This window comes from Pseudorasbora parva, chromosome 4 (genome assembly GCF_024679245.1).
Source record: "Pseudorasbora parva isolate DD20220531a chromosome 4, ASM2467924v1, whole genome shotgun sequence".
In the NCBI taxonomy this organism is placed as follows: domain Eukaryota; kingdom Metazoa; phylum Chordata; class Actinopteri; order Cypriniformes; family Gobionidae; genus Pseudorasbora; species Pseudorasbora parva.
The window spans coordinates 34340560-34354793 of NC_090175.1; positions in this window are offsets into that span (position 1 = coordinate 34340560).

Below are 14234 nucleotides of genomic sequence, written 5' to 3' on the forward strand. Positions count from 1 at the left end.
ATGCAAAAACTTGCTGTGCATCGAAGATTGATCGAAGATTGAAGCATTGATAGTGCTTTTGCATTGCATAAAAAAACTCGTGCACTGAAGATAGCGCTTTTGCATTGCATTGCATATAAGATTAAAGCTTTTCATTGCTTTGAACTCGTCATGCATTGAAGATATTAGCGCTTTGGCATTGCATTACATATGAGAACTCGTTGCCATTAAAGAAATAAGTGATTTTGCATTGCATTGCATGCAAATACTTGCTGTGCATCGAAGAGATAGTTCTTTCGCATTGAATAAAAAACTCGTTGTGCACTGAAGATATCGCTTTTGCATTGCATTGCATATAAGACTCGTTGAGCATTGAAGAAATAGCGATTTTTGCATTGCATTGCAGCGACCTGTGCAAAGAAGAGATTTATGCTTTTTCATTGCTTTACATTGCATTGCATAACGAAAAACTCGTGAATTGAAGATTTTGCATGCATGCATACAAAAACAATTTGTGCATTGAATAAATTGTACTTTTGCATTGCATTGCATAAAGAACTCGTTGTGCACAGAAAGAGATTAAGTGCTTTTGCATTAGAAACAAGCTCATGCAATGACGCGATTAATGATTTTAATTGCATTGCATACGAAAAAACTTGTTCAGTGAGGAGATTAAAGCTTTTGCAGTGCTTTGAACTCGTCATGCATTGAAGATATTAGCGCTTTGGCATTGCATTACATATAAGAAATAAGTGATTTTGCATTGCATTGCATATCGCTGTGCAAAGAAGAGATTAATGCTTTTCCATTGCTGTGCGTTGCATTGAATAACGAAAAACTCGTGCATTGAAGAATTTGCATGCATACAAAAACTATTTTTGTATGAATAAATTGTGCTTTTGCATTGCATTACATAAAGAACTCGTTGTGCAGAAAGAGATTTGTGCTTTTGCATTAGAAAAAATCTCATGCAATGACGCGCTTAATGACTTTACATTGCATTGCATACGAAATACATCGCATATATCATGCTGATGATATTAGTGCATTTGCATTGCATTGCATGCAAAAACTTGTTGTGCATCGAAGAGATAGTGCTTTTGCATTGCATAAAAAAACTCGTGCACTGAAGATAGCGCTTTTGCATTGCATTGCATATGATCTCGTTGAGCATTGAAGAAATAAGTGATTTTTGCAATGCATTGCAGCGATCTGTGCAAAGAAGAGATTTATGCTTTTTCATTGCTGTGCATTGCATTGCATAAAGAAGAACTCGTTGTGCAGAAAGAGTTAGTGCTTCTGCATTGCATTGCATATATAAAAAACTAGTTGCACATTGAAGAAATAAGTGCTTTTGCATTGCATAGAAAAAAAGCTCGTGCAATGACGCGATTAATGATTTTACATTGCATTGCATACGAAATACATTGCATATATCATGCTGATGATATTAGTGCATTTGCATTGCATTGCATGCAAAAACTTGTTGTGCATCGAAGAGATAGTGCTTTTGCATTGCATAAAAAAACTCGTGCACTGAAGATAGCGCTTTTGCATTGCATTGCATATGATCTCGTTGAGCATTGAAGAAATAAGTGATTTTTGCAATGCATTGCAGCGATCTGTGCAAAGAAGAGATTTATGCTTTTTCATTGCTTTGCATTGCATTGCTTAACGAAAAACTCGTGAATTGAAGATTTTGCATGCATGCATACAAAAACAATTTGTGCATTGAATAAATTGTAGTCGCATTGCATTGCATAAAGAACTCGTTGTGCACAGAAAGAGATTAAGTGCTTTTGCATTAGAAACAAGCGATTAATGATTTTAATTGCATTGCATACGAAAAAACATGTTCAGTGAGGAAATTAAAGCTTTTGCATTGCTTTGAACTAGTCATGCATTGAAGATATTAGCGCTTTGGCATTGCATTGTATAAGAACTCGTTGCCAATAAAGAAATAAGTGATTTTGCATTGCATTGAATATCGCTGTGCAAAGAACAGATTAATGCTTTTTCATTGCTGTGCATTCCATTGCATACGAAAATAAGAATTCAAATTCACACGTATAGGCTTTCGGATGTTGTCTTTGACTTTCAAAAAATTCTGCCACTGGATTCCAAGCTCGTGCAATGACACGATTAATGATTTTACATTGCATTGCATACGAAATACATTGCATATATCATGCTGATGATATTAGTGCATTTGCATTGCATTGCATGCAAAAACTTGTTGTGCATCGAAGAGATAGTGCTTTTGCATTGCATAAAAAAACTCGTGCACTGAAGATAGCGCTTTTGCTTTGCATTGCATATGATCTCGTTGAGCATTGAAGAAATAAGTGATTTTTGCAATGCATTGCAGCGATCTGTGCAAAGAAGAGATTTATGCTTTTTCATTGCTTTGCATTGCATTGCTTAACGAAAAACTCGTGAATTGAAGATTTTGCATGCATGCATACAAAAACAATTTGTGCATTGAATAAATTGTAGTCGCATTGCATTGCATAAAGAACTCGTTGTGCACAGAAAGAGATTAAGTGCTTTTGCATTAGAAACAAGCGATTAATGATTTTAATTGCATTGCATACGAAAAAACATGTTCAGTGAGGAAATTAAAGCTTTTGCATTGCTTTGAACTAGTCATGCATTGAAGATATTAGCGCTTTGTCATTGCATTGTATAAGAACTCGTTGCCAATAAAGAAATAAGTGATTTTGCATTGCATTGAATATCGCTGTGCAAAGAACAGATTAATGCTTTTTCATTGCTGTGCATTCCATTGCATACGAAAATAAGAATTCAAATTCACACGTATAGGCTTTCGGATGTTGTCTTTGACTTTCAAAAAATTCTGCCACTGGATTCCATGAACTTGAACTTTCTATACATTTAAATAGATTCCTTCGGATGATTTATTAGTTCTTTAAGGATGACCTTTTGAACTTATTTGTGGCCAAATAGTCTCTGAACTTGAATCTTCTATACAGACTTATTTCCTTCTTCTGTTTCATCTTTAGTTCAAGTATGGCTTTTTTATATATTTTTGGACAAAGAATCTTTGAACTTTACATTTAAATTCACACGTAATAGGCTTTCGGATGTTATATCAGAAGTTAAAAAATGACTTTTGAAAAAAAAAAATCTGCCCATGGATTCCATGAACTTGATCTTTCTATACATTTAAATATATTCCTTCGGAAGTTTTATTAGTTATTTAAGGATGACCTTTTGAACTTTTTTTGTGGCCAAAGAGTCTTTGAACTTGAATCTTTTATACAGACTTTTGACTTTCAGTTGTTTCATCAGTAGAGCAAGGATGACATTTTTTGACAAAAAAAAAATATTTTCTGACTCCGGATCCCATGAACTTGAACCTTCTAAGCATACATATAGATTCCTTCTTCTGTTTCATCTTTAGTTCAAGTATGACATTTTGAATATATTTTTGGACTAAGAGTCTCTGAAATTAAATTTAAATTTACATGTATAGGTTTTCCGTTTTTTTTATCAAAAGTTCAAATATGACTTTTTGAAGATTTTTTTGCTTCCCCTATATTCCATGAACTTGGACTTTCTATACATTTAATTAGATTCCTTCTGATGTTTTATTAGTTCTTCAAGGATGACCTTTTGATCTTATTCTCGGCTAAATAGTCTTTGAACTTGAACTCTCTATATATACTAATATAGTCCTTATGATGTTTCATCCCAAGTTCAAATATGACTTTTGGAAAAATGTTCTGCCCCTAGATTCCATGAACTTGAACTTTCTATACATATAAATAGATTCCTTCGGATGCTTCACCAGTGCTTTAAGGATGACCTTTTGAACTTATTTGTGGCCAAATAGTCTTTGAACTTGAATCTTCTATACAGACTTATGACTTTCAGTTGTTTCATCAGTAGAGCAAGGACAACATTTTTTGACAAAAAAAAATATATATTTCTGACTACGGATCCCAGGAACTTGAACTTTCTATGCATACATATTGATTCCTTCTTCTGTTTCATCTTTAGTTCAAGTATGGCTTTTGAATATATTTTTGGACAAAGAGTCTTTGATCTTTACATTTAAATTCACACGTATAGGCTTTCGGATGTAATATCAGAAGTTAAAATATGACTTTTGAAAAAAAAATTCTGCCCATTGATTCCATGAACTTGAAATTTCTATATATTTAAATACATTCCTTTGGATATTTTATTAGTTCTTTAAGGATGACCTTTTGAACTTCTTTGTGGCCAAAGAGTCTTTGAACTTGAATCTTCTATACAGACATTTGATTTTCAGTTGTTTCATCAGTGGAGCAAGGATGACATTTTTTTACCAAAAAAAAAAAAAAAATTATGACTCCGGATCCCATGAACTTAAACTTTCTATACACATAAATAGATTCTTTCTGAGGCTTCATCAGTGCTTTAAGGATGACCTATTAAACTTATTTGTGGCCAAATAGTCTTTAAACTTGAATCTTCTATACAGACGTATGACTTTCAGTTGTTTCATCAGTATAGCAAGGATGACATTTTTTGACAAAAAAAATAATTTCTATAAAAAAGAATAGACTTCGGGTCCCATGAACTTGAACTTTCTATGCATACATATAGATTCCTTCTTCTGTTTCATCTTTACAGAAGTTCAAGTATGGCTTTTTGAATATATTTTTGGACAAAGAGTCTTTGATCTTTACATTTAAATTCACACACGTATAGGCTTTCGGATGTTATATCAGAAGTTAAAAAATGACTTTTGAAAAAAAAAAATCTGCCCATGGATTTCATGAACTTGAACTTTCTATACATTTAAATAGATTCCTTTGGATGTTTTATTAGCTCTTTAAGGAAGAACTTTTGAACTTATTTGTGGCCAAAGAGTCTTTGAACTTGAATCTTCTATACAGATATTTGACTTTCAGTTGTTTCATCAGTGGAGAAAGGATGACATTTTTTTACAAAAAAAAAAATAATAATAATTCTGACTCCGGTTCCCATGAACTTGAACTTTCTATACACATAATTAGATTCTTTCTGAGGCTTCATCAGTGCTTTAAGGATGACCTATTAAACTTATTTGTGGCCAAATAGTCTTTGAACTTGAATCTTCTATACAGACTTTTGACTTTCAGTTGTTTCATCAGTAAAGCAAGGATGACATTTTTTGACAAAAAAAAAAAAAAAATCTGACTCCGGACCCAGGAACTTGAACTTTCTATATACATAAATAGATTCTTTCTGAGGCTTCATCAGTGCTTTAAGGATGACCTTTTAAACTTATTTGTGGCCAAATAGTCTATGAACTTGAATCTTCTATACAGACGTATGACTTTCAGTTGTTTCATCAGTAGAGCAAGAATGAAATTTTTTGACAAAAAAAAAAAATTCTATAAAAAAGAATAGACTTCGGGTCCCATGAACTTGAACTTTCTATGCATACATATAGATTCCTTCTTCTGTTTCATCTTTAGTTCAAGTATGACTTTTAGAATATATTTTTGGACAAAGAGTCTTTGAATTTTACATTAAAATTCACATGTATAGGCTTTCGGATGTTGTATCAGAAGTTAAAATATGACTTTTGAAAAAAAATTCTGCCCATGGATTTCATGAACTTGAAGTTTCTATACATTTAAATAGATTCCTTTGGATGTTTTATTAGCTCTTTAAGGATGAATTTTTGAACTTATTTGTGGCCAAAGAGTCTTTGAACTTGAATCTTCTATACAGATATTTGACTTTCAGTTGTTTCATCAGTGTAGCAAGGATGACATTTTTTTACAAAAAAAAAAAAAAAAATTCTGACTCCGGATCCCATGAACTCGAACTTTCTATACACATAAATAGATTATTTCTGAGGCTTCATCAGTGCTTTAAGGATGACCTAATAAACTTATTTGTGGCCAAATAGTCTTTGAACTTGAATCTTCTATACAGACTTTTGACTTTCAGTTGTTTCATCAGTAAAGCAAGGATGACATTTTTTGACAAAAAAATAATTTCTGACTCCGGATCCCAGGAACTTGAACTTTCTATGCATACATATAGATTCCTTCTTCTGTTTCATCTTTAGTTCAAGTATGACTTTTTGAATATATTTTTGGACAAAGAGTCTTTTAACTTTACATTCAAATTCACACGTATAGGCTTTCGGATGTTGTATCAGAAGTTAAAATATGACTTTTGAAAATATAATTCTGCCCCTAGATTCCATGAACTTGAACTTTCTATACATATAAATAGATTCCTTCGGATGCTTCACCAGTGCTTTAAGGATGACCTTTTGAACTTATTTGTGGCCAAATAGTCTTTGAACTTGAATCGTCTATACAGACTTATGACTTTCAGTTGTTTCATCAGTAGAGTAAGGATGACATTTTTTGACAAAAAAAAATATTTTCTGACTCCGGATCCCATGAACTTGAACTTTCCATGCATACATATAGATTCCTTCTTCTGTTTCATCTTTAGTTCAAGTATGTCTTTTTATATATATTTTTGGACAAAGAATCTTTGAACTTTACAGTTAAATTCACACGTATAGGCTTTCGGATGTTTTATCAAAAGTTAAAGTATGATTTTTTGAACCTTTTTTGCTGCCCCTAGATTCCATGAACTTGAACTTTCTATACATTTAAATAGATTCCTTCTGATGCTTCATCAGTGCTTTAAGGATGACATTTTTAACTTATTTGTGGCCAAATAGCCTTTGAACTTGAATCTTCTATACAGACTTTTGACTTTCAGTTGTTTCATCCATAGAGCAAGGATGACATTTTTTGGAAAAAAATAAAAATAAATTCTGACTCCGGATCCTATGAACTTGATTTTTCTATGCATACATATAGATTCCTTCTTCGTTTCATCTTTAGTTCAAGTATGACTTTTTGAATATATTTCTGGACGAAGAGTCTTTAAAATTTAAATTTACATGTATAGGCTTTCCGATTTTTTATCAGAAGTTCAAATATGACTTTTACATTTTTTTTTGCTTCCCCTAGATTCCATGAACTTGAACTTTCTATACATATAAATGGATTTCTTCTGATGCTTCATCAGTGCTTTAAGGATGACCTTTTGAACTTATTTGTGAACAAATAGTCTTTAAACTTGAATCTTCTATACAGACTTATGACTTTCAGTTTTTTCATCAGTAGTTTCATCAGTAGAGAGGACATTTTTTGATAAAAAAAAAAAAAATCTATAAAAATGAATAGACTCCGGATCCCGTGAACTTGAACTTTCTATGCATACATATAGATTCTTCTTCTGTTTCATCTTTACAGTAGTTCAAGTAAGACTTTCTGAATATATTTTTGGACAAAGAGTCTTTGAACTTTACATTCAAATTCACACGTATGTGCTTTCGGATGTTTTATCAGAAGTTAAAATGTGACTTTTGAAAAAAAAATTCTGCCCATGAATTTCATGAACTTGAACTTTCTATACATTTAAATAGATTCCTTTGGATGTTTTATTAGCTCTTTAAGGATGACCTTTTGAACTTATTTGTGGCCAAAGAATCTTTGAACTTGAATCTTCTATACAGATAATTGACTTTCAGTTGTTTCATCAGTAGAGCAATGATGACATTTTTTTAACAAAAAAAATATTTTCTGACTCCGGATCCCATGAACTTGCACGTTCTAAGCATACATATAGATTCCTTCTTCTGTTTCATCTTTAGTTCAAGTATGACTTTTTCAATATATTTTTGGACAAAGAGTCTTTGAAACTTAAATTTACATGTATAGGCTTTCCGATTTTTTATCAGAAGTTCAAATATGACTTTGTGAAGATTTTTTGCTTCCCCTATATTCCTTGAACTTGAACTTTCTATACATTTAAATATATTCCTTCTGATGTTTTATTAGTTCTTCAAGGATGACCTTTTGATCTTATTCCTGGCTAAATAGTCTTTGAACTTGAACTCTCTATATATACTAATTTCCCTTTCAGTCGGTCACGTTCGACGTACGTCAGAACTGAACCGACGAATTGAGTTCAGATCCCCATTCGTCGGTTCAGTTCTGACGTACGTCTCCGTTCCCTTCTTCAGGGAACGAGGGTTACATACGTAATCGAGACGATATTCCTTATGATGTTTCATCCCAAGTTCAAATATGACTTTTGGAAAAATGTTCTGCCCCTAGATTCCATGAACTTGAACTTTCTATACATATAAATAGATTCCTTCGGATGCTTCACCAGTGCTTTAAGGATGACCTTTTGAACTTATTTGTGGCAAAATGGTCTTTGAACTTGAATCGTCTATACAGACTTATGACTTTCAGTTGTTTCAACAGTAGAGCAAGGATGACATTTTTTGACAAAAAAAAAAAAATTCTGACTCCGGATCCCATGAACTTGAACTTTCCATGCATACATATAGATTCCTTCTTCTGTTTCATCTTTAGTTCAAGTATGTCTTTTTATATATATTTTTGGACAAAGAATCTTTTAACTTAACATTTAAATTCACACATATAGGATTTCGGATGTTTTATCAGAAGTTAAAGCATGACTTTTTGAACATTTTTTGCTGCTCCTAGATTCCAAGTACTTGAACTTTCTATACATATTAATTGATTCCTTCTTATGCTTCATCAGTGCTTTAAGGATGACCTTTTGAACTTATTTGTGGCCAAATAGTCTTTGAATTTGAATCCTCTATACAGACTTATGACTTTCAGTTGTTTCATCAGTAGAGCAACGATGACATTTTTTGACAAAAAAAAATATTTTCTGCCCCTTGATTCCATGAACTTGAACTTACTATGCATACATATAGATTCCTTCTTCTGTTTCATCTTTCGTTCAAGTATGGCTTTTTGAATATATTTTTGGACAAAGAGTCTTTGATCTTTACATTTAAATTCACACGTATAGGCTTTCGGATGTTACATCAGAAGTTAAAATATGACTTTTGAAAAAAAAAATTCTGCCCATGGATTCCATGAACTTGAACTTTCTATACATTTAAATAGATTCCTTCGGAAGTTTTATTAGTTCTTTAAGGATGACCTTTTAAACTTTTTGTGGCCAAAGAGTCCTCGAACTTGAATCTTCTATACAGACATTTGACTTTCAGTTGTTTCATCAGTGGAGCAAGGATGACATTTTTTTACAAAAAAAAATAAAAAATTCGGACACTGGATCCCATGAACTTGAACTTTCTTTACACATAAAGAGATTCTTTCTGAGGCTTCATCAGTGCTTTAAGGATGACCTTTTGAACTTATTTGTTGCCAAATAGTCTTTGAATTTGAATCCTCTATACAGACTTATGACTTTCAGTTATTTCATCAGTAGAGCAACGATGACATTTTTTGACAAAAAAAATATTTTCTGCCCCTAGATTCCATGAACTTGAACTTTCTATGCATACATATAGATTCCTTCTTCTGCTTCATCTTTCGTTCAAGTATGGCTTTTTGAATATATTTTTGGACAAAGAGTCTTTGATCTTTACATTTAAATTCACACGTATAGGCTTTCGGATGTTACATCAGAAGTTAAAATATGACTTTTGAAAAAAAAAATTCTGCCCATGGATTCCATGAACTTGAACTTTCTATACATTTAAATAGATTCCTTCGGAAGTTTTATTAGTTCTTTAAGGATGACCTTTTGAACTTTTTGTGGCCAAAGAGTCTTTGAACTTGAATCTTCTATACAGGCATTTGAATTTCAGTTGTTTCATCAGTAGAGCAAGGATGACATTTTTTTACAAAAAAAAAAAAAAAAAATTCTGACTCCGGATCCCATGAACTTGAACTTTCTTTACACATAAATATATTCTTTCTGAGGCTTCATCAGTGCTTTAAGGATAACCTGTTGAACTTATTTGTGGCCAAATAGTCTTTGGACTTGAAGCTTCTATACAGACTTATGACTTTCAGTTGTTTCATCAGTAGAGCAAGGATGACATTTTTTGACAAAAAAATAAATAATAATTTCTGACTCCGGATCCCATGAACTTGAACTTTCTATACATTTAAATAGATTCCTTCTGATGCTTCATCAGTGCTTTAAGGATGACATTTTAAACTTATTTGTGGCCAAATAGCCTTTGAACTTGAATCTTCTATACAGACTTATGACTTTCAGTTGTTTCATCAGTAGAGCAAGGACAACATTTCTTGACAGAAGAAAAGATTATTTCTATATATTTAAATAAATTCCTTTGGATATTTTATTAGTTCTTTAAGGATGACCTTTTGAACTTATTTGTGGCCAAAGAGTCTTTGAACTTGAATCTTCTATACAGACATTTGACTTTCAGTTGTTTCATCAGTGGAGCAAGGATGACATTTTTTTACAAAAAAAAAAAAAAAAAATTCCGACTCCGGATCCCATGAACTTGAACTTTCTATACACATAAATATATTCTTACTGAGGCTTCATCAGTGCTTTAAGGATGACCTATTAAACTTATTTTTGGCCAAATAGTCTTTGAACTTAAATCTTCTATACAGACTTATGACTTTCAGTTATTTCATCAGTAGAGCAAGGATGACATTTTTTGACAAAAAATAATAATTTCTGACTCCGGATCCCAGGAACTTGAACTTTCTATGCATACATATAGATTCCTTCTTCTGTTTCATCTTTAGTTCAAGTATGACTTTTTGAATATATTTTTGGACAAAGAGTCTTTGAACTTTACATTCAAATTCACATGTATAGGCTTTCGGATGTTTTATCAGAAGTTAATATATGACTTTTGAAAAAAAAAAAATCTGCCCACGGATTCCATGAACTTGAACTTTCTATACATTTAAATAGATTACTTCGGATGTTTTATTAGTTCTTTAAGGATGACCTTTTGAACTTATTTGTGGCCAAATAGTCTTTGAACTTGAATCTTCTATACAGACTTATGACTTTCAGTTGTTTCATCAGTAGAGCAAGGATGACATTTTTTGATAAAAAAAAAATAATTTCTGACTCCGGATCCCAGGAACTTGAACTTTGTATGCATACATATAGATTCCTTCTTCTGTTTCATCTTTAGTTCAAGTATTACTTTTTGAATATATTTTTGGACAAAGAGTCTTTAAAATTTAAATTTAAATTTACATGTATAGGATTTCTGATTTTTTATCAGAAGTTCAAATATGACTTTTTGAAAAAAAATTTTGCAGCCCCTATATTCCATGAACTTGAACTTTCTATACATATAAATAGATTCCTTCTTATGCTTCATTAGTGCTTTAAGGATGAACTTTTGAATTTATTTGTGGCCAAATAGTCTTTGAACTTGAATCTTCTATACAGACTTATGACTTTCAGTTGTTTCATCAGTAGACAACAAGTCCTCCAACCCATACGACCATATAAGTCGTGTATCCATACCTTTAAATACGACCAATACAAGCGTTTCCTATAATAGTGCCCCTACCGGCAGCTGGAGATATGTCACTTTAAGAAACTCTCGCCTCAATTCATTGTGCTTTTCTATCTACTTGCTCTTTTGTTAAACTCTTGCAGCTATTCGAAGTGGTTTGTTTATTCCTATAAAAATATGGATTTTAGATGACTTCGAGACACTTACAGGTAGGGGTTCCATACATCCTGTAAAGTAGTCGATCGTCACGTATTTATGAATGAAATCATGTGTCGTGTTTAAATATGGGACATTTTGTCTGATTTTTCAAGCACGGTGACGTTCAAATCATTAATATGGACGCCAGCATAGTAAGTTTTCATTGTAATATTCATTTGAAATTCCCCAGTGATGGGAAAGGGATCATGTTAAAAGTGCACACGATGTTCCCTTACGAAAAAGAAGTTTATTCAAGTGTGCTATTAGTATACTTCTTTTAAACTAAAAATAAGAAAGTTTACTTCCAGTCTACTTTATATGTACTACTCAGATGTACTTCTCAGAAATATACTTCAAATTGCACTTAAGTATACTTGACTTATACTGACAGACAAGTCTAAGTATATTTGGCCTATGCTTGCTATATGAGATTTACTTAAAAGTATAAGTAAGTATTCTAAGTGTTATTGGCTTGTACTTGTGTTTACTATTTTGATTGAGTAGTTTATTACTTTTATACTTATTACTTTATTTCTTAATACTTTTTAACATAATATTACACAATGTCTTATAGACTAACATGTTCAAGTTTATATAGTAACAAGCTTTCAGGTGGAATAGCATAGAGTAAATAAAATAAACATGTAACTTAACATGAAATTGACACAGTGAAACTAACAGACACAGAAACATATTTTTTTAATGATTTTATTGGCAATTCTTCCAAGGTGTAAGAGTATTGTAACATAATTTACTCATACTAGCTTCTACAGGTCCTTCTCAAAAAATTAGCATATTCAGTTCATTATTTTCCATAATATAATGATAAAAATTAAACTTTCATATATTTTAGATTCATTGCACTCCAACTGAAATATTTCAGGTCTTTTATTGCTTTAATACTGATGATACCCAAAATTCCTATCTCAAAAAATTAGCATATCATGAAAAGGTTCTCTAAACGAGTTATTAACCTAATCATCTGAATCAACTAATGAACTCTAAACACCTGCAAAAGATTCCTGAGGCTTTTAAAAACTCCCAGCCTGGTTCATTACTCAAAACCGCAATCATGGGTAAGACTGCTGACTCGACTGCTGTCCAGAAGGCCATCATTGACACCCTCAAGCGAGAGGGTAAGACACAGAAAGACATTTCTGAACGAATAGGCTGTTCCCAGAGTGCTGTATCAAGGCACCTCAGTGGGAAGTCTGTGGGAAGGAAAAAGTGTGGCGAGTGTCACGAAAAGAGGTGACCGGTCCCTGAGGAAGATTGTGGAGAAGGACCGATTCCAGACCTTGGGGGACCTGCGGAAGCAGTGGACTGAGTCTGGAGTAGAAACATCCTGGAAAAGGATTCCCGACCAAGTATTGAGTGCATAACAACAGAATTATTTGAAGGTTGCCTTTTTTGTATTAAAAACACTTTTCTTTTATTGGTCGGATGAAATATGCTATTTTTTTTTATTAGAAACCTGAAATATTTCATTTGGTGTGCAATGAATCTAAAATATATGAAAGTTAAATTTTTATCATTACATTATGGAAAATAATGAACTTATAGATAGTTATACAGGGAGATACATTTTTAAATCTCATTACAAATCATCAAGCCAAATAGAAAAATAAGCAAGCCTTTTTATGAAACAAATTATTGCCAATACAACACTAAAATACTATGAATAATATGACGAATGACTGCTTTTTTAGTCTCTTTCAAATAGATTTGGCAAAGGTGCAATGTATAAATTGTCAACTGTTTCAACAACAACACATTTCATTTTTATCATTTCAGGCAAGATGGCACTGATCTTTACATTCTTCCTAACCTCATGTACAAAAGTACTCTCTACATTTATTTGTGAATCCTTACATAAAGGCCTGCTAGATTTAATAAGTACCTCAACTAAAGCACAGCAATGTTTGGTACATGCACAATATGCAGGGCTTTGATGGGCACACATTTGTTTAAATATGACTAAGTCATTAATTAAACAGAATGTACCATCTTTCAAGTATGCAGCACTGTTATATCTTTTCTTCAGACGATCATATTTTTGAGTGTGATACAGAACTCCATTAAATGGAGTAGAACTCCACTAAATTTTCTAACTTTTTGTGAAGGGACATTCTGTGTTCCATTAAAATACTTTAATAGAGTACCCATATTGGATTCAAATGGAAAGGCTGACGTAGCCCATAATGGTCCCCACTGTTTCACACTTTGTGCGATATGTGTGAGCAAGTGTATGTTAAACGTCATGTGGTCTTTCCCATATATTCTTTGAAATTCTATTACAAATTTTTTAAGAGCCAGTTCTGACAACAATACACTTCTAGCCTTGATCTTATCCTGGAGTAATGTATATATGCCAAACACCAATAGAAACAAATGATTCCAAAATCTGGCAGGGAGTATGCCTTTCAGTACAGGGAGGGCATAGAATAGGAGAAATGCTCGCCATTCTGAAGCTTTCCAGAACTTCCTTTCATTCACTGATCTTGGTGTCCTAGTTATCTCAACAGGAGGTTTTATTTTTAAAAGTCGCATATCAACCTCTTCTGTCTGTTTGCCAATGTACCAGGGGGATTCACTGTTTGCTGTATCAAACCACAATGTGGACAGTTGCCGAGTGACTCCAAGGCACACGTTGTGTTGATATTAAGGAATGAAACCATTTATCATTTGGAAATGACTAAGCTTCATT